This window comes from Panthera onca, chromosome B1 (assembly GCF_046562875.1).
Source record: "Panthera onca isolate mPanOnc1 chromosome B1, mPanOnc1 haplotype 2, whole genome shotgun sequence".
Taxonomy (NCBI): domain Eukaryota; kingdom Metazoa; phylum Chordata; class Mammalia; order Carnivora; family Felidae; genus Panthera; species Panthera onca.
This window is the reverse complement of record NC_138342.1, coordinates 7,188,286-7,208,582: the sequence shown is the minus strand read 5'-3', so window position 1 is coordinate 7,208,582 and position 20,297 is coordinate 7,188,286. Positions and strand designations below refer to the sequence as shown.

General features: G+C 42.2%; 1 long non-coding RNA gene across 2 annotated transcripts in view; it reads right to left on the bottom strand.

The window, feature by feature from the left end:
- LOC132692713 (uncharacterized) overlaps nucleotides 1-20,297 on the bottom strand; it is a 108,378-nt gene that overhangs the window by 44,611 nt on the left and 43,470 nt on the right. Inside the window, exon 2 of one of the 2 annotated variants that reach the window (XR_009616540.2) lies at nucleotides 14,306-14,384. The exons of the other annotated variant lie outside the window; for it this stretch is intronic. This is a non-coding gene — a long non-coding RNA (uncharacterized LOC132692713). The remainder of the gene's footprint in view (nucleotides 1-14,305; nucleotides 14,385-20,297) is intronic. 2 annotated transcript variants of the gene reach the window in all.

Here is a 20,297-nt window from a genome sequence, read left to right as displayed (position 1 = left end):
ATTCTGTGTCTCCCTCTCTTCCTGTCCCTCTCCCGCTCGTGCTGTCTCTCAAAAATAAATGTTAAAAAGTTGAAGGCTTTTATTTATTTTGAGAGGGCTAGAGTGTGTGCACCCAAGCAAGGGAGAGGGAGAGAATCCCAAGCAGGCTTCATACTAAGCACGGAGCCTGATGCGGAGATCAATTTCATGAACCGTGAGATCTTGACTTGAGCTGAAACCAAGAGTTGGACACTTAACCAACTGAGCCACCTAGGCTCCCAACAGTTCTTTACTATTGTTAAAAAGAAAACCACAGGCCCAAGATGGTGTCACTTAGGCCAAGTCACCAAACCAAGGTTTAATGCCTCTTAACCTCCCCCAGATAGGTGGTTTTAACTGGCCAGTCAGGGATTTTCTGGTCAGCACCAATGAGGTAATCATCACATGACCTTCTCCATCTACCCTCTGAAGGAAAATGAGGTAATTCACGTATTAAGACCCTTTTGTCCCCCAAGTAAGGTGACTTCACCTGAAATAATTGTTTTCTGTTTAGGACTTCCCTAACCTACTTTTAAAAACCTTTCCCTTTGTGTAGTCCCTTCTACTTGCTGGATGGAATGCTGGCTAATTCATGAATTGCTTAATAAAGCCATCTAGATGTTCAGATTTATTCCGTTGAATTTTGTTGTTTAATTTTTTAATGTTTCTTTTTGAGAGGGAGAGAGAGAGCACGAGCTGGGGAGGGGCAGAGAGGGAGACACAGAATCTGAAGCAGACTCCAGGCTCTGAGCTGTCAGCACAGAGCCCGATGCAGGGCTCAAACCCACAAGTCTTGAGATCATGACCTGAGCTGAAGCCGGACGCTCAAACGACTGAGCCACCCAGGTACCCTAAGTTGAATTTTTTTTTTTTTGACACTACCAAATATCTTGTCTCAAGTTTCCCTAGTTGTCTCATGAATGTCCTTTCATGGTTGGTGTGTGAGTCAGATCCAAGCAACAGTCACTCATGACACCTGTTTGAGGACGCTTAAATTCCCTTTTTTAAAAAAATGTTTAGTTTTGACAGAGAGGGAGACAGAGCGTGATGGGGGAGGGACAGAGAGAGAGGGAGACACAGAATCCAAACAGGCTCCAGGCTCTGAACTGTCAGCACAGAGCCCGATGTGGGGCTTGAACTCATGAGCTGTGAGATCATGACCTGAGCTGAAGCCAGACACTTAACCAACAGAGCCATTCAGGCACCCCCTTAAATTCCCTTTTATCTGTAACTGTCCTCTCCCCTAACCATCTCCCCCCACCTTGGAATTTGTTGAAGAAACAGGGTTGATTTGTAGAATTTCCCTCATTGTAGATACGACTGAATGCGTCCCACTGTCTCAACAGGTTTGCATCAGGACAGATTTTCTAAAAGCAGAGCCTGAGATGGGGATTTTTTTTTATTGAGGAAGTGCTCTCAGAACAGGAGCACACAATGGGGGAGCTGGAGAGGAAAGGCAAAGAGCTAAGCAAAGATCAGGTCTCAGCTGGAGACTAGCTTCAGGGAGCTCCGGCCCCACAAAACTGAATCCCATTTCAGGCAAGAGGCCATAGCCTTTATCTAGCTGCCCCATGTCAATCACTGGCTATGGGTACCCTGCGTGGGTGGCCCTAGTAACCTCTCGGGCAAGGACTTGCTTTTGCCCAAAGGCAATTCTTAAAGGAACGGGCTGCAAGGACCTTTAGCAGCCAATGGTTAAAGATCAGGCTTAAAGATCAGGAAGGATGCCAAGAGCAGTCATATCAATGTTGCTCTCTTCGGGGTTTCCTGAGGATTTCAATATGGAGGCTCAATCCAGATCAAGTTTTACCTTTGGTAAGACTATGTGCGTCCTCTTGTACCACATCACAGGGCACTTTGTATTTGCTCACCTTACAAACTCTTTAATGCACAACTCTGGTACTATTCATTGTTTCTGCCAGGAGTGGATTTAACCACTTTTACATTGTGAGATAAGTTAGCTTAAGAGTCTGAGAGTCAGGTTTCACTTGTGTGTGTGTGCTTTTCACATGTAATACATAACTCATTATAATCCACAGGAGTGTATGGTTATTTGTGGGGGGAAAATGTTTTCCAGCAAAGCTGGAAAAAGGAGTACATTCTTTTAGGTTTTTCCAGATGCCTAGCTGGGAAAATTCAATGGAAACTGGCTTAAATAGAAGAAAATCATTAAGTCCTTTACTTAAAGAATCTGGGATAAAGTCTGAAGGGTAGCTAGATCCAAGTCCTCAAAGATGTCACAGGTAATTTTTACTAGCCCCATGTTGGGTTTCCTTTTCTCTGTGGCCGCAGCATCAACCAGAATCACTCTTTGGCTTTCAACATCTTAGACACTCTTCAATCCGAGCAGATTGGGTGTCATCCTTCCTGGAAGTCTAATAGGAATTGAATTCTGTTGGGTCTCCTACAAAATAAGGCATAAGGCGTGCCCAGGTGACTCAGTCAGTTAAGCATCCGACTTTGGCTCGGGTCATGATGTCACAGTTGGCAAATTCAACCCCGTGTCGGGCGCTGTGCTGACAGCTCAGGGCCTGAAGCCTGCTTTGGATCTGTGTCTCCCTCTCTGTCTCCTCCTCCCCGGGTCATGCTTTCAAAAATAAATATTAAAAAAATAAAGACATGAAACAGGATTATCAAATCGGCCTCTCAAGAACCACAGCTCTTACCCAGTACCAAGCTTTACTAACAATTTCAAGGATAATAATCACAAGGCACAAGCCAAACAAGGCTATCTTGCCACAATAGGACAATCTCAGGCCAGTATCTGACAGGCCAATATCTGAGGTGTCTAAATGATGTGTATACCCACATGACTTACACAAAAGGAGGCTGTCGCATCACAAAATGTCCATCTTAAGCTCTGATATTTAAGCAGACTTCATGATTCCACAGAGGAATTCCCACCCCACCAACCCCAAAATTCCCGTTTTGTTCAGGATAAGCAATTTTAGATAGATTGGCTATAGAGGACTTTAATCACGATGGACCCAAGGAACCTCCTACCAAAAACTGTTGGTGGTTTGGGGCACCTGGATGGCTCAGTCGGTTAAGTGTCCAACTTCGGCTCAGGTCACAATCTCACAGTTGGTGGCTTTGAGCCCTGCATCGGGCTCTGTGCTGACAGCTCAGAGCCTGGAGCCTGCTTTGGATTCTCTGTCTCCCTCTCTGCTCCTCCCCCACCTGTGCTCTGTTTCTGTCTCAAAAATAAACATAAAGAAAAATTTTTTAAACTGTTTGCCAGGTCTGTCATTAGCATGTTTACAAGAATTTGACCAGCTGACCCTTCTTTCTTACAGGTGTTTGTCCCCATTAAAGAGAATGCATTATATACCTGCTTATACCCATTTCTTTCTGACAGGTCACTGAGCCCATTGCTGTGACTGGGGGCTAAGATGATCGGATTGAGGAAACCAAGGACTAAAGAAAAGCAGGGTGAGGTTACAAGAGGAGCACTGGATGCTAAGCAGGCAAAAATAAAACGTTCACCACCATGTCCTCACAAGGACCCAGGAGGCCTCAGGTTGCAGACAGATTTTCTGAGAATTTCCCTGCTTTGTCATGAAGATTTATGAAAGACCTAGGCCCTAAAAGTTCAAGGACCTAAACAGTTTAGAAAAGCACCAGTGAAACACAATTGATGTGACCAGCGGATCCTGTGGTCATGGGCTCTCTCCTGTGTCTGTTACTGTAGGTCTGTCTCATGCCGTGCATGATTATAATGGAGTCTGGTTCCAGAGAATACAACATACCAAAAGCCCTCAGAGATACCCCAGAGGTTCTGGGTGGAGTTGGGGGAAGCAAAGCCATACCCAGAATAGATATCTATCCTTGTGACTACAAACCACAGGCTCCTCTAGGATTCAAGGGGTCCAAGGTAGTAAGCTTACTAACACCTAGATAGTTGGTTTTCTTGAGAAATAGTGCCAAATGGGACCCACATCAGTCTCCATTCAGTCAGTGGTGGCATTTGCTACATCAGCCTTGGGAAGTAGAAGCCTCTGTGGTTGGGCCCATCCACAGATTTCACCTCTGCCACTGAGGTCACCTTGTTCATGTGTTCATGCTGCCTGCACTGGAGTGGCCCATGCCTGATGTTAACTCGCTAAGTCATTTGGTCTACTTTATGGATGGATACTTTCTGTGGAGCATTAACATGGGTGTCCAAATGCTATGTCTATTGACATATTCCTACCCCAGACCTGCTTGTCCTTGATTTTCCAATCTTCCTCTTTTTAGGCCTCTGCCCAGAAGACTAGGTCATACACCATAGCTCAGGAATCTGTATATATTCTAACCTCAGAGCACTTCACTAAGGGGATAGCCAAGCGAACCAAAGTGCATAGCCTAAGAGGCCAGCCTGGATCTGCGACAGAGCCCCTGCCTGCTCCAGGCCCCACTCAGAACAACAGGCTCTCATGTCATGCAATAGGTGTGTTGGGGAACTATTCACAGGGGTGTAATTCGTTGTCTCTGAAGCCCAAAGAGGTCAGCCAGTCATCATACTTCCTTCTTTGTGGCAGCGTGCAAAAGATGCAACTATTTCTTATTTAAGATGGTATGGTGGCCATGGAAGGTGTGCCACCCAGATCTCCCTCAAGAGGCCCTGCTGCAGGAAACCAGACCGAAAGCCCCAGATACTGCCTGTTTGGGTCCACCAGCTCCACATTCATGCGGAGGCCATGCTTCCCTCCGGTGCTCCCAGCCAGGGCCATCTCAGTGACATACTAGCGGCACCCTTTCCCAGCACCCCTTCCTGCTCTCTCACAGGTATCACACCAGCGTGGAAGATGGCAGATGCCCCCCTGCCCACTCCCACTTCCTTCTCGCTCTTCCACAGATATTTCTCCCAATCAACATCTCACACGTATAATCCCATTTTGGTGTCTGCTTCTCAGAGGACATGGATGGGCGTGCTTGAGATATTCTGGTATGTCCCTGAGTACTAGACCCCTTCATTAGGGGTGACAGATGTGGACTGAAACCCTGCAGAGATGATCTGTCCTGAACTGAGTGCACACATATCATTCAAGGCCACCAGAGTGCTAGCTGCTTCTAGCGTGTAGGTCAGTGTGACCCTTAGCAGGACATCCAGACAGTCCAGATCTCTTCAGATTATGACATAATTGGAGAGCTTACATCACCTTGAGGTGAAACTGTACACATATACTGTTGCCCAAGTGTTGGTAAACTACAGCCCACAGGCTGAATCTGGCTTGCTGTGTGTTTTTATAAAGTTTTATTAAGACATAGCCATTCATTTTTCGAAATGTGTTATCTGTAGCTACCTTGGGGGCCACAACAGAAGTAGCTGTGACAGACCATACAGCTGGCATATTTACTATCTTGGCCTTTACAGGAAGTTTGCCAGTGCCTGATATCAGAAAAAAAAATTCCCATGGAATGGACAAGAAGGGGAAAATTTCAATTTGCCAAACCAATGGCTGGGTACCATGTACCTGAAACCATGTTAATTTGCTCTAGTAGATTCTATTTGATTCAACCTATTTGATTGAGCTTATGAGTTTGTTACCCTCTAGATCCATCTTTTTTTTTTCCAGGAGCCAGAAGGATAAATTATATGGAAACATGACAGAGACCACCACTTCAACATCCTTTAGATCTTAGTATATAAGATATCATATTGTATTACAGAGCAATTGTGTGGGCATAATGGAAATTGTGCAAGATTTTCTGCAGCCAATGAAGAACCCCAGGGCGGTGGGGAGGGGAGCGGTGCTGAAAGGTAAAGACTATCTGTTAAAACAGTCCTAGCCATCTAGGACAAATCCTTGAGGGTGAATCTGGGCCATGCATCTCTGCCAGTCACAGTTGCCTAAAGCCAAATAAGCTGGAGATTCCAAAACCACCTTGGTGGAAGATTAAAGAGTCAAAAGGTTCAGATAGGTAGAAATTTTAGAATAGATTTTTCATGTGAAAGCAGAAGTTCCACCAGGTTTATTTCCAGGAGGGTCCAGAGAACACTCCTTCACTAAAGCAATAAGAATACACTGGTGATGTGGCCATGGACACCACTGAGCAACTCGTGGTGACTGTCATCTGCAGAACATGCCACAGTGGAACTGTGAGTGTATGAAGATGATAGCATGCAGGCATTAGTAAAGGCAGGTGGTGGCAGAGAACCATCAGAGGCAAAATAGATGAAATCATTATAACAGGGAACACAAGATCTCAATCCACAAGGATCTGTGGCAATAGCTTCTATTCCATGGTGAATCTAGGGTTGAGATAGATGGGCCCCCAAGGTGACAGTTGACCTGTATAAGGTCAAATTAAGAGCTCCCAAGAGGAAGACTGACCACCACAGAAAAGATAATTATAATCCCTTATCTAATTTCCAGTTAGAGGCCCAATCCTTTAGGGAAAGAAAAATGATTTGGAAAGCCACAGCAAATACACCCAATAAAAATTCTCCAAATTCTTCCCCGAACAGACCTTCAGCCTAATGAACAATATTTTCTAACCTACTAGGAAAGGATTTACTATTCATTGGCCATAGCAATAGTGACCATCAGAACTGGTTTTAAACCTAGCTCAATAGGTAACAATTTTGCATCAGGAACTACATTCCTAGAAGTCAGCCATGATAGTCTCATGGTTCTGAAAGTCAGCCCATGAGCATGCTTCTGAAAGTCTGCCAGTCACCAAACGTTTTCCAATGCCTGTGTAAGAGTGGCTCTCGCTTGTTGTGGAGACCATACGCCTTGCAAGTACAGCTCTCCCTTGTTTAGCAAGCAATCAATCCAGCATTTTGTTTAAAATATTGAGTGGCAGCATCTTTCCTGACACAGGCTCTTTTCCGAAATAATAAACAGTAAAGAAAGGGAGTATGTAGACCTTTGAGAACTGTTGGATAAAGTTTATGATTTGACAATAATACCCAGGGGACCTAAGTACCATGACAGTTCCCAGAAGTTAGAATAGGCTTCTGGAGACCAGCACAAAAATGAGTCCTGGCAGAAGTCTTTCTCACCGTGGTCTTAGTTGGAAAACAAAGCCAGTATCTATTTACATAGTTCCAAATGGATAATTAAGATGGATATTCTTATAAATTGTGATAACTTTTTCTTTACATAAGTAGAGTAAGAGCCATAATTGTAGTAAGAGCCAAGTGGAAGCCTTTGAAACTCCATCACTCCTCATCCCATGCCAAGAAGATCATCCAAAAGCAATACTGCACCCCCCGAGTAGGTGCAAAGATTAGTGCCCCATCAACTACTTATATGATTCCAATGTTTTATTCCCCATTATATTACCCCTTTCAATTCACCTACATATCTCTTGATAAAAATTCATGGAATTTTGAAATGGTGGATTCCCATAAACTTAAATTGTTGGCCCAATGGCAACTTCTGGAAATTGGTAGTTAGCTGTAGATCTGGTAAATGGGTTTTTCCCCCAGTTCTCATCCTTAGAAAAGCTCAAGAGCAAATACGTATCATCTTGCCCAGATTTCTGTTAACGCTTCTGCTCTCAATCAAAATATAATCCCGCACAGACATTGATTGCTTGCCATCAGCCTGGACCTCACTCACTGGTGTTAGTTGTCAGTTTTGCATTACTGTTTTACACAAAGCTTCTGCTCTGTAATGCAAAGATCTTCTCAGAACTAAGACTAAGACAACCCCAAGCATCCTTTCCTTCTGGTATTCACATCCTTGTGAAATTAAATCTGACTGAATGAGTGGGACCTGTAACTTGCTTCTAATAGAATATAGCAAAGGTGATAGGATGTACTTAAGGCTGTAACAACCTGGGTCACCTGGGTGTCTCAGTCAGTTAAGCAACCAACTCTTGATTTATGCTCAGGTCATGATCTCACGGTTTGTGAGATCGAGCCCCATGTCAGGCTTTGTGCGATAGTGCAGAGCCTGCTTGGGATTCTCTCTCTCCACCCCTGCCCTGCTTGTGTTCTAATTCTCAAATTAAAAAAAAAAGATTGTAACAATCTTCTTGCTAGAACATTTTCTCCCATCGAAGGCAGCCTTTGACAAAGCAAGCAGCTATATTGTGAGTTACTCTACAGAGATGCCCAAAGGTCAAACTAGGGGACCTCTGGCCAACAGTCAGCAGGAAATGGAGGCCTTCAGTCCACAAGGCCACAAGAAACTGAACTCTACCAACAAGCACATGAATTTTTTAATGGATCCTTCTCCAGTCAAACATAGATGAGACTGCAGCTCCTGCTAAACTCTTGACTTCAGCTTTAGGAGATTCTGAAGCAGTGGACCCAGCTAAATCACCCCAGCATGTGTGATTTACAGAAATTGTGAGATAATTAAGTGTTGTTTTAGTCCAAGGCTGTCATAATTTGTTACAAAGCACAAGACAATGAATGAACCCAATATGGCTCTGAGTTAGAGATTGCCAGCGAAAAGAATGCATGAAAAATATGGAATATAGAAAAGGAAGGAGAGGTCATTATTACTGAGAGGTACATTATATCTGGTGGTTTTGCAAACTGTCCCCTAAACTCCAGCTTTTAAAGATCTCTTCAATAAGCTTCTGTGATTATGGCAGCACCACAAAAATTCTGAGTTCTGACTTCACCCTTACCAGCACACACTTTCAACTAAAGCCATTAGTGCCTTTTTCTGGTTCTCCAGGCATAGGCTTCTGGACATACATTTTTCTAGCTCTTTCTAAATTCATGTAAATATTAATTCCTATGGTATTCCTAGGTTATGTGTAGTGGCTCTGTTTTGGATTATAAACATAAACATACAATTATACCAATTCAAATTTCTAACAAACTTTAATTATGTTTACATAAATTCATGTTACCTAATATCTAAAACATTATGCCTGTATGTGTCAGAGACAATATGGCCTAACTGAAGGTATCATTTAAGCTGAAATGGGATCCAACCCTATTTAGTAACTTGTGAGTAATCCCAAAGCCTCCATGTAGCTCTAACCAGAAATTACGGTGTGGCATCCACTACAGACTTTGGATTACATCTCTGTCCCCTTGTAGTAATTTATATCACTGCATTCAGAGAACCTTCATTTTTTTCCTTTCTCCCTTTGGGAAGCCAGACAGTAGGGACATTCAAAAGCAACTACACATACAGGGAAAATTAGAAAGTGACTACACATGCCTAGGAAAAGATATAGGCTTGAAAAAGACCTGAAGGATCTTAAATTTAAACCTCAAGTGGACCCTTGGCACTGAGTCTATAATGATAAAAAAAAAAAAAATTAAAAACCAGCAAGCCCTAAGGGGGAGTAACTGATTTACAAAATAAGCTCATCAGTAAATTCAAATGCCCAGTTTTCAACAAAAAAAATCACCCAGGGTACAAGAAAAGCAGGCAAATATTGCCCGTTCAAAATGAAAAAATACCCCAGAAACACATCTGATGGCAGATCTACCAAAGATCTTAAAACAATGGGCTTAAAGATGTTCAAGGAACTAAGGGAAGATGTGGAGAAAGTAAAAACCCATTAACAAAATGGAATTATCAACAAAGAGAAAAGCTAAAGAGAGGTCCCAAGAATTCTGGAACTGAAAAGTACAGCAACAAATGAAAAGTTCACTAGAGGGATTCAGAGGCAGATTTTAGCAGGCAGAAGACTCAGAGAACCTGAAGATAGGACAATGGAATTATCAAGTCTGAGGAAGAGAAGGAAAAAAGAACAAAAGAGAGTTAAGGCCTAAGATGGCAACATAGGGGGCTCTCCTACCACAGACACACCAAACTTATAAGTATACATGGGAGCAACTCTCTGAAAGGAATCAAGAAACTAGCTGAGTAACTTCTACACATCAGGCAAACAAATGACCACATTGAAATGGGCCACTGGCATCTCTCTGGATGGACCTTGTGTACATCTGGTCCCCTGGCTTTTGCAGCTGCCACCCAAGAAACAGACCCTTTAATTACCAGGCTCCAGTGGTGAGCAGGGCTTGCTTTCTTGAGCTCAACAGGACCATGCTAACAAGAAACAGTTCTTAACTAGCTACCCACTGGGGGCTCAGAGCAGGGGGAGCAGACAGAAATTCCCACCTCCTAGTATTTCCCTAAAAGAGGGCTATTTACTTACTCTAAAAGCTGTTGCATACAGATCAGGTTTCTAATTTAGCACACAGAAAGGGGCTTACTGCTATCATATCCAGAGACCAGAGACATCAGGGAAGACAGATGCTATCTCCTCTTTCTCTTCATAGCCCACTTCAAAGTGCCAATATTTCTTAGTAAGGAACTTGTGCAAACATCAAGCATTCTAGCTTTTGCAGCTGTCACCCCAGGGATGCATCTCTTGATCACCTGGTTCTGCTGAGCACTGAGGCTTGTGTTGACTGGTTCTACAGGACTGTACCAAACAAATCAACAGTTCTTAACCAGCAATACCAGGGTTCAGTGCAAAGCAGACAGAAACTCCCATCTTTCCATGAAGGAGGTCTATTCACATACTTTAAAAGATGCTGAGGGTAAGTCTTCTAAGTCAGCACAAACCTAGGTACTGAAATACTTTCCTTTGGGGTATTGATAGGGTCTCCTAGTAGTTCAGGGTGTGCCAAGACCTAAGAACAAAGAATCCAGCTTGAATAACACAAAGGATTGAAAAACCACCAAGAATAGCCAGGAGAGACTACTAGAATAATTAGACACCAAAAAACAACCTAGAAGAAATTCCTAGAAATTTGTAATCTTCCAAGACTGGATCATGAATAGAAAGTCTGAGTAGACTGATTATTGTAAAGGTAGTAAATCAGTAATTAAAAACCTCCCAGTAAACAAAAGGTCCAGAACCAGAGGATTTCATGGGTGAATTCTACAAAACAGTCAAAGATTTAATACCTATTCTTCTCAGACTCTTCCAAAAATTGAAGAGGAAGGAAACTTTCTAAACACACTTTACAAGGTCAGCAATATCCTGATACCAAAACTAGACAGGACCACCACAAAAAAGAAAGTTACAGGCCAGAATCCCTGATGAACACAGATATAAAAATCTTCAACAAAATAGTAGCAAACAAAATTTAACAATACATTAAAAGGATCACATGCCATGATCAGGTAGGATTTATTCCAGGGATCCAAGGATGGTTCAACATCCACCAATCAGTGATAGATCCCATTAACAAAATGAAGGCTAGAAATTATATGTTCATCTCAATAGATGCAGGAAAATCATTCAACAAAATTCAACATCCATTCATGAGAAATACCCTAAACAAACTAGGTATAGAGGGAATGTATCTTAACATAAAGGCCATGTATGACAATTTCATAGCTAACATACTTAATGGTGAAAAGCTAAAAGCCTTTCTTTCCTCTAAGATCAGGAATAAGACAAGGATGCCCACTCTGGACACTTTTATTCAACATAATACTATAAGTACTAGCTCGACAATGTAGGCAAGAAAAAGAAATAAAAGGCATCTAAATTGAAAAGAAAGTAAAATTTTATCTGCATATCTCAGGACTCCCAAAAACTTTTAGAATAAATGAATTCAGTAAAGTTGCAGGATATATACAGAAATATGTTGCATTTCTATACATGAACAAAGTATCAGAGAAATTAACACTCCCATTCATAATTGCATCAAAGAGAATAACCTACTTAGGAATAAATTTAAAGAGTGAAGTCAAAGACTCAAACTGAAAATTATAATACATTGATGAAATAAGTTGACAACACAACTAAAAGGAACAATATTCCATACTCATTGATTGAAAGAATTGTTAAGATGTCTATGCTATCCAGATTGATCTACACATTCAATGCCATCCCTATCAAGATCCTAATGACATTTTTCACAGAAATAGAGTAATCATCTTAAAGAAATCTTAAGAACAAAAAAGCTGTAGCATCACACTTCCTGATCTCCAACTACATTACAAATCTGAAGCAATCAAAACAGTATGGCATTGGCATAAAAAGAGACAATACAACAGGACAGAAATCCCAGAGATAAACCCATACATAGTCAACTAATATTTGAGAAGGGCACAGAGAATACACAATGGGGAAAGGAGGGTGTCCTCAATAAATGATGTTGGGAAAACTGGATATCCACATTGAAAAGAATGAACTTGGACCCCTGTCTTGCATCATATACAAAAATTAACTCAAGATTTGCAACAATGTAGATGGAACTAGAATGTGTTATGCTAAGCGAAATAAGTCAGAGAAGGAAAAATACCATATGATTTCACTCATGGGGAATTTAAGAAACAAAACAGATGAACATAGGGGAAGGGAAGGAAAAATAAGATAAAAACAGAGAGGGAGGCAAACCATAAGAGACTCTTCACTGTAAAGAACTGAGGGTTGATGAAGGGAGGTGGGTAGGGGAACAGGATAGATGGGTGAAGAGCATTAAGGAGGGCACTTGTGATGAACATAGGGTGAACACTGGGTGTTGTATGTAAGGGATGAATCATTGAATTCTACTCCTAAAACCAATACTGCACTATACGTTAACTAACTTGATTTAAACAATTTATAAAAAAAGATTAAAGCCTTGAGGACCTAAAATCACAAAACTTCTAGAAGAAAACAAAAAATTCCTTGATATGATGTTGGCAATGACTTTTTGGATAAGACACCTAAAGCACAGGTAACAAAAGCAAAAATAAACAAGTGGGACTAAATTAAGAATCTTCTGTACAACAAAGGAAACCAAAAAATGAAAAGGAAACCTATGGAATGGGAAAAACTATATGTAAAACTTGGCTGATGGGGAACTGATGGAGGGAGCAGGAAAATAAATTCCCTTCTGTTCTTGCTCCTGTGGATGATTCTTTGCCCAAGCAGAGAACTCCTGCATGAGTAGACATGCCTGCCAGAGAATGACAGGGAAGCTTCCTCCAGTCAGTAGACAGAGACTCCTAAGTGAAGGAAAACAATAGCACTGAAAAAACTCACAGACAGAATGGCATTAGTGTGGTTGCTTCCAGACACAATGAAGAGACTACAGCAACTGTGGAGACTGCTGGCTCTCCTGGCCAGAGAGAGTTTATCTGTGCACCCTACTGTCCCTGGCCAGTGTCTTCCAGAGGCTGAATGAGGCCAGAGCTGCAGAGGTGGTACACTGGGCCAGTGCACACGCATGCATAGGATCACTTCTAGTAAGTATGGGTGATTCGAAGTCTTAGCTCAGGTCTAGCACACAGAATCCCCCAGAACCAGGATGGATGAAAAGGGAACCCCTTTTTGGATCTGCTTAGAGAGGCTGTGCCTAGAGTTTGAGATACACATACAGTGTACTCCCCAGCCAATGTGGGAAGGTAAAGGGTGAAATGAAGAATCTCTATCTTTTTCTTGGGGAGTATGATCCCAGTTGTGTGTCAGCTCAATTCCAGAGCTGCACTGGGGCATCTGTAGCAGCCCCTAAATAAGAGCCCAAAGCTTCAAAAACCACTTAGGGCACTGATCTGCCTTTTGTTCCTCATGGGGCTCACTCATGAGGCCAATCCCATAAGCCCCCCACATACTATACTCAATAGTATTTCACTGAGTAGACTTACTCCTTGTTCACACATACCAGGAATGAGTATAAGGATACCTGTACACCTGCATACTAGACTTTGAATTGGGGTCCATTTTTCTATTTTCATTCTTTTCACACACTTTCCTAAGTATACAAACAAAACAGCAGGAGAAAAGATCTAATCCAGATCCAGAGGGAAATTTTCTCGTGGCTGAAAGCACCAAGTCCCAGAATAACCATCAGAAGTTTTATCAGCTTTATCAGAAGTTGAACAGAAATGTTAGGGATGCAGAGATGGAGTTTTTCTATTTCCTTACATTCTGTTATTAAGAGTTACCCTTAAAGTAAAGGCAAAGCATGCTCAACATTATAGCAACATGAAGGGGTCTAGGTCAACTCACCAGGAAATGGTAGTTCTGGATATAGCAGTGTCATTAGAGCCTCAACCAGATCCCAGGCATCCCTCTTCCCCACTACTATGGCCGCTTCTAGTATACCCCTGCTATCTTCTGTGGAGAACTGTTGGAGTCACCTTGTCAGGAAGTGCCTAGAAGTTAAAACCATACCTCCATCCCCAGGACAGCCCTAATTAACACCTGCTACCATGTTGGAACCAAAGTCCTGCCCTCTTGCTTCAAGGCAGCATCAATGCTACAGCATGTTCTATACTCCTGAGCATCCAGATGATGTAAAACTTTACCTGAAACTTTATCCTTGCTTAGCTTCGTCTTTCCCCTCATTTTTTTTTTTTACAGCCTTCTTAAGACAGCACCCATAATAATTTACAAAGGAAAGCCAAATCTCGGGCACTTGGCTAGGCCTCACCTGCCATTCAGGCTGTCACATCTAGGTAGCCCCATAGGTATCAAGGAGGAGTAGGTGAGATTAACAGGGGAACTTCAGCCTGCAACACAGGAACAGGAGAGATTGAGATTTAAGGCCACACCTGGATGTATTTATTCACAGGTAGATAAGCAGATAAGACCCATATCCACACACCTCCCTTAACAAGAATAAAGGGCATTTGAAATAGTTCATAAGGGATCCACTTCCAAAGATGGCTCTTGAGTTTTATTCTTCATTATGAACTTAATTTGGAAGTGCCCAAGGGTTAACTAGAAGACATTTAAATCTTCAGTTTGCAGCCTGGCACTGTGAGGTAAGGAACGATCCTAATTTCAGGGCATGCTTCAAGACCACCTTTTACTTATTCTAGGTCTTTGTGGAAGTTAGCAGAGCACACTCCATTTAGGCAGGCCTCCAGCTTGGTGACCACATAGTGTGTATGTTAAGAAAAGTATGTTTCTTCCTTTGGACAGAAGCACCCCTGTAAAAGCAGTTCCAGAGTTTGGAGAGTAGAGTATGTTAAAGACAAAATTAATCAGACACTGGTTAAAATAGTAAGGAAGATGGGTTGAGACCCTGGGAGCAAGGGTCAAGAGACTGAGTCAAGTTCCAAATACAGAAAACACAGCCGGGGATTTATAGCAACTAGTAGGATGAGGGGGGCCCGCAGTTGGAGAATGACTGTGAGGAGACATCAACACGAAGGGATCTTTGCTAAAGGTGGGCCAAGAGCTTGGACATCAAAGGCGAGGGATGAAGAGTTTGAGCAGAGGACATGGCAGGATTCCTTGCCAAGATTGGCTTAGGCAGGTTGAGGACAGGGCTCAAATAGGTAGCCTGGCTGAAAAGAGGGCTCAGAGGAGCCTGTCTAGGAAGGTCTTTGCCAAGGATTGGCTGGATTTCATTCCCAACTCCCCCCAACAGCAGGTGTCTCCATAAAGAATATAACCTGCACAAAAGTACACAAGTTAGTCCTGCAAGACTCAGAAATCACACCCTCCCAGCATGATTTCCTCTGGATTTGGGGGCAGGGTATAAGAAGAGGCCTCCTCTTCAATCATCATGATACTATGCTGGAGGAGATCTACTGGTTAAGAGCACAACCATTTCACTCAGTCCCTGGTGGCCAAATTAGAAGTTCAATTCCATTTCTTTCATTTATATCTAGTCATCATTAGACCCACAGTGAGTACGGAAGGCTGATTGCAGTCCAGTGCTGACATGTTCAAGAAGATAAAGAATTAGTATTTACTTTTAAAACTTATTAAGCTTTCTAAGTCAGCTTCCACTCAAAATTAAATCCAAATTCCAAGCAGCCCACATTCAACACCCTCTATAAACTAGACAGTAAAGTGATTTCAACATGGAGTCATGGAACATCACAGGGCAATCCTTCCATGATGTCACAAAAGGCACCAAGGGGATGTGTAACGTCCACCTTCAATGGACACTGAACACAAGCATCAGGGCAAATAACATGGTCATGTTGAAATACATGTGCCATACAAAATACAGCAATCAAACCATGAAATAGATGCTTGGCCCAAAGGATATTTATATATATTATTAGAGACCAACACCTACAGAAGAACGGAAGGAAGTGTATTTGTCAGAGGGAGAGGTCAACTGTGACACAGACCCAACCAAGTCTCAGCCCAGAAGTCCCTGCCCTTTATAACACAATTTCAGTCAGTAGATGTGCTAGGAAGGGCATTGCCTCAGTCGGGTGATTTTCTCCACTGGATGAAAACCCTGAAATACTCCTTGCAGCTGCTGGAGCAAGTAAGTCTACTGCTGGGGGGTCTGGGCAGTGTTGTCCTTGCCCACCATGCCAGAAATCCCAAATAACAAGATAAATTTTCCCTGGGAATCTTGTTGGAGGCTTGTCCACAAATGGCTAAAATAGCTTCTGATAAAAAGGAAACAGCAGGTCCCCAATAGAGTCAACTTATGCTAAACCCCACATCAGCCAACCAAGGCTTAATACCTAATTACAGTCATCCCCATCCCCAGGAATGTAACTTTTACCCAGTCAACCTGGAAATACCTAAACAGCACTACCAAGGTAATCCACCTGCTGGAGCTCATTTCTGTTACTAGATGGGATGCTACCCAATGCAGGATTCACTGCACAAAGCCAGATTAATCTTTAGGTGTACTCAGTTGAATTTGTGTCATCTAACACCTCCCAAAATTAAAATTAGTATCTCCTGTCCTTCAAAACGTGAGCATATAAACTGTGGTATATTCACACAGTGAATACTATCAGTGATTTAAAAATGAGCTATAAGCCACAAAAAGACATGGAGGAATCTTAAATGCATATTACATAGTGAAGGAGACCAGTCTGAAAAGGCTGCATACTATATGATTCTGATCATATAACATCCTGAAAAAGAAAAAAAAAAAAAACTAGGGAAACATAAAAACACATCCGTTGCTGCCAAAAGCTGGGATGGAGAAGGGGAGGAGAAGATGAACAAGTGGAAGAGGAGAGTTGAGGCAACTATTCTATAGGCTGCAGCTGAGAAGTACCAGAATAATGTCCATGACATCCTTTGGCATATGGATTGTTTTGAACTAAAGGTCACAGAGAACCAGTAGATGCCCAAAAAGCTCTAGAAACCAGGTATGTTTTCCTTTTATAACAGAAATTTACATTTTTAAAGAAAATATCAATTTGTAGAGATGTCTCCTTCTCCTATAGCAGGAAGAGTAAGACCTAATAACTCTTGCCAAAGACTTAAGAAATTCGCCAAAGAAAACAGAGCTTAAATCTGCATGATAAATGTTACTAAACAACCCTTGTGTACCCCACTTATTTCCAATCACCTTCCCATACCTTACCCCCCTGTCCAGAAGCCCAGGTCACTTTCCCTTTGTTTTTGCCTAACAGGAGATATAAGCCCAACTTCAGCCACACCTCCAAGGATTCAGGTCTGGGTACTCCCATGTGTATGCACCATACACTTGCTTATAAACTTGGTTCACTCAATCTGTTTGGCCAATCTCATCTACAGGGCCCCAACTGGAGAACATGAGTGGGTAGAGGAAGAGACTTTTTTCCTCCCCTACGTTGTAATGGTAAATTTGAAACCAACATATTAACAAATTCTTGACCATTCTACCCTAAAGCAGCTCTGGCTAACCAGATCGACTTACTCAACAGCCCAGATTCCCCTAGGCACCTGCCTAAGTAAAGAAATTGAAGTCAACATAAGGGTAATTTATCAATCAAGGTTTCAGCCAGACTTAAAGCTTCACCTGAGAACCTCAGAATTAAACTCACCACACACAGTATCCATCAGATACTCTGTTACCTTGATGATCAACTCTTCAGAGCTTGCCATCCCTGTGGACACATGATGCCCATTCTGTCTCTGAACACTTGCTCTGTGGACACTCTCATGTTTCACTCTTCTCAGCTTCTAGCTCCTGCTCTCTCAGGTTACCTCCCAATGGTTACTAGCACACAAGCTCTCTTTTCAGGTTTTGCTACCATGGGAAACCCAGGCTAAGATATTTGGATACAGGAGTGCCACAGAAAGCAAACCCCTGGGACAAGATTTTAGAACAATATTACTGATAAGGATCCCACTTCTGAGGGTGAACACCACAGCTTGTGGTAACATCACCATTAGTGAGACTCGTGGTAGATTGGGATGAAGAGCAGCAAGAAGGTAAAATGTTGACTTGCAAGATAGCTAAGTCACCTGAAAGGTGTGAGGCAATGATTTCTAGATCACGGTTTCTAAATCAACAAATAAGACTCCTTGTAACTACCTCCACAACCCCTGTAACTAAGACAGTGACAGACTCAGGTCAGTTGACTTTTAATAAAAAGCACAGTATACAAGAGTAATTCCTGGGGCGCCTGTGTGACTCAATCGGTTAAGTGTCCGACTTTGGCTCAGGTCATGATCTCAAAGTTGGTGGGTTCCATCTCCACATCAGGCTCTGTGCTGACTGCTCAATCCTGGAGCCTGCTTTGGATTCTGTGTCCCCCTCTCTCTCTCTGCCCCTCCCCAGCTTGTGCTCTCTCTCAAAAATAAACAAAAAAAATTTTTTAAGAGTAATTCCTGCAGCTCCTAAAGTTCCAGTCCAGAATTTATTTGTATGAATTCCCAGAATCTGGAAAGAAATAGTTTATCCATGGAAATAATTTCAGGACTTGGTTAACATGTCCTGGCAATAACAACCTCTAGCTTCAAGACCCATTAAGAGGTGACATATCTATAAACAAAGCTGACAGATCTTTTATTTTTCCAACTAGCCAAACAAGATCGCCTATATAGTCACAGGTACAAACTGAGTGAAGGGCACTAATTTAACACTGGTGGGTTTAATGGGAGTCTGGGTCTTACCAAATGGATCACCTCTGGGCCTGACAGTATGACCCAATAGGACAGAATCCCTACTTCTAGGTATGTTCACTTGTTGTCCAATGGCCAAGTGTTTCACCTCTATTAGGAACCAGTAACACACCTCAAGCTGTTTCTCAACTAAAGTACAATTCCCTGCTATAGACAGCAAGGATTTCCTCCAGAATCCTAGGGACCTGTGCAGTGATTCTCCCACTGAGGCTTGCCACAGCTCCATGCCACATCTTTTGAAACCAATGACCTCTCCAGTACCAGAGGATCTGCAAATCTCCCAACTAATCCATAGCCTGGTCTGCCTTTCCACAGAGGAGAAAAGAACCTTTTTATAAACTACCCCATAGGCCCTCCAGCTCTTACACTTAGCTACTAGCCGCTCACCAGTAATGTTTAGGACCTCATGATCTGCCTGGAGATTCTAAGCAGCAGCCAACCCACTCCACTGTCCCTGTAGTCTTCTTCCAGGTCTTTCAAATGTCTGAATCATGCAACTGAAACAGCATTTCTCTCCACCAGGCCATATTCTCAGACCACCACCAATAAAAGTTTTAGCCATGAAAATCTACCTTCTTCCATGGACTATCCTCCCTCCTCACAGGTAAATCTGAGTAAAGAGGAGGAAGTCTGCTCATTTTTTTTCTTAAATTCTACCTATAAGTGAAATCATATGGTATTTGTCTTTGTTCTCACTTAGCATTATACTCTCTAGTTCCATCCATGTCATTGCAAATGGCAAGATTTCATTCTTTTTATGGCTGAATAATATTCCATCATATATATACACACATCTTCCTTTTCCATTCATCAGCCAATGGATACTTGGGCTGTTTCCATAATTTGGCTATTGTAGATAGCACTGTTATAAACATCAAAGTACATGTGTCCTTTTGAATTAGTATTTTTGTATTCTTTGGGTAAATACCCAGTGGTGCAATTGCTGGATCATAGGGTAGTTCTATTTTTTGAACTTTTTTAGAAATTTCCATACTGTTTTCCACAGTGGCTGCGCCAGTTTGCATTCCCACCAACAGTGCAAGAGGGTTCCTTTTTCTCCACATCTTTGACAATACCTGTTGTTTCTTGTTTTGTTTTTACCCATTCTGACAGGTGTGAGGGGATATCTCATTGTAGTTTTGACTTGCATTTCCCTGATAAGTGACGGTTAGCATCTTTGCATGTGTCTGTCGACCATCTGTAGGTCTTTGGAGAAACATCTGCTCATATCTTCTGCCCATTTTTTTGTTGGATTGTTTTTTGGGTGTTGAGTTTTGTAAGTTTTTATACATTTTGGACGCTAACCCTTTATCAGCTATGTCATTTGCAAATATCTTCTCCCATTCTGTTGATTGCCTTTGAGTTTTGTTGTTTCCTTCACTGTGAAGTTTTTTATTTTGATGAAGTTCCAATAGTTATTTTTGCTTTTGTTTCCCTTGCTTCTGGAGACATATCTAGAAAGAAGTTGCTATTGCCAACGTCAAGGGGAGGGGGGAGGGGGAAAGGAAGATCAAAAAACAGACTCTTAACTATAGAGAACAAACTGAAGGTTACCAGAGGGGTGGTAGGTGGGAGGATGGGTAAAATAGGTAATGGGA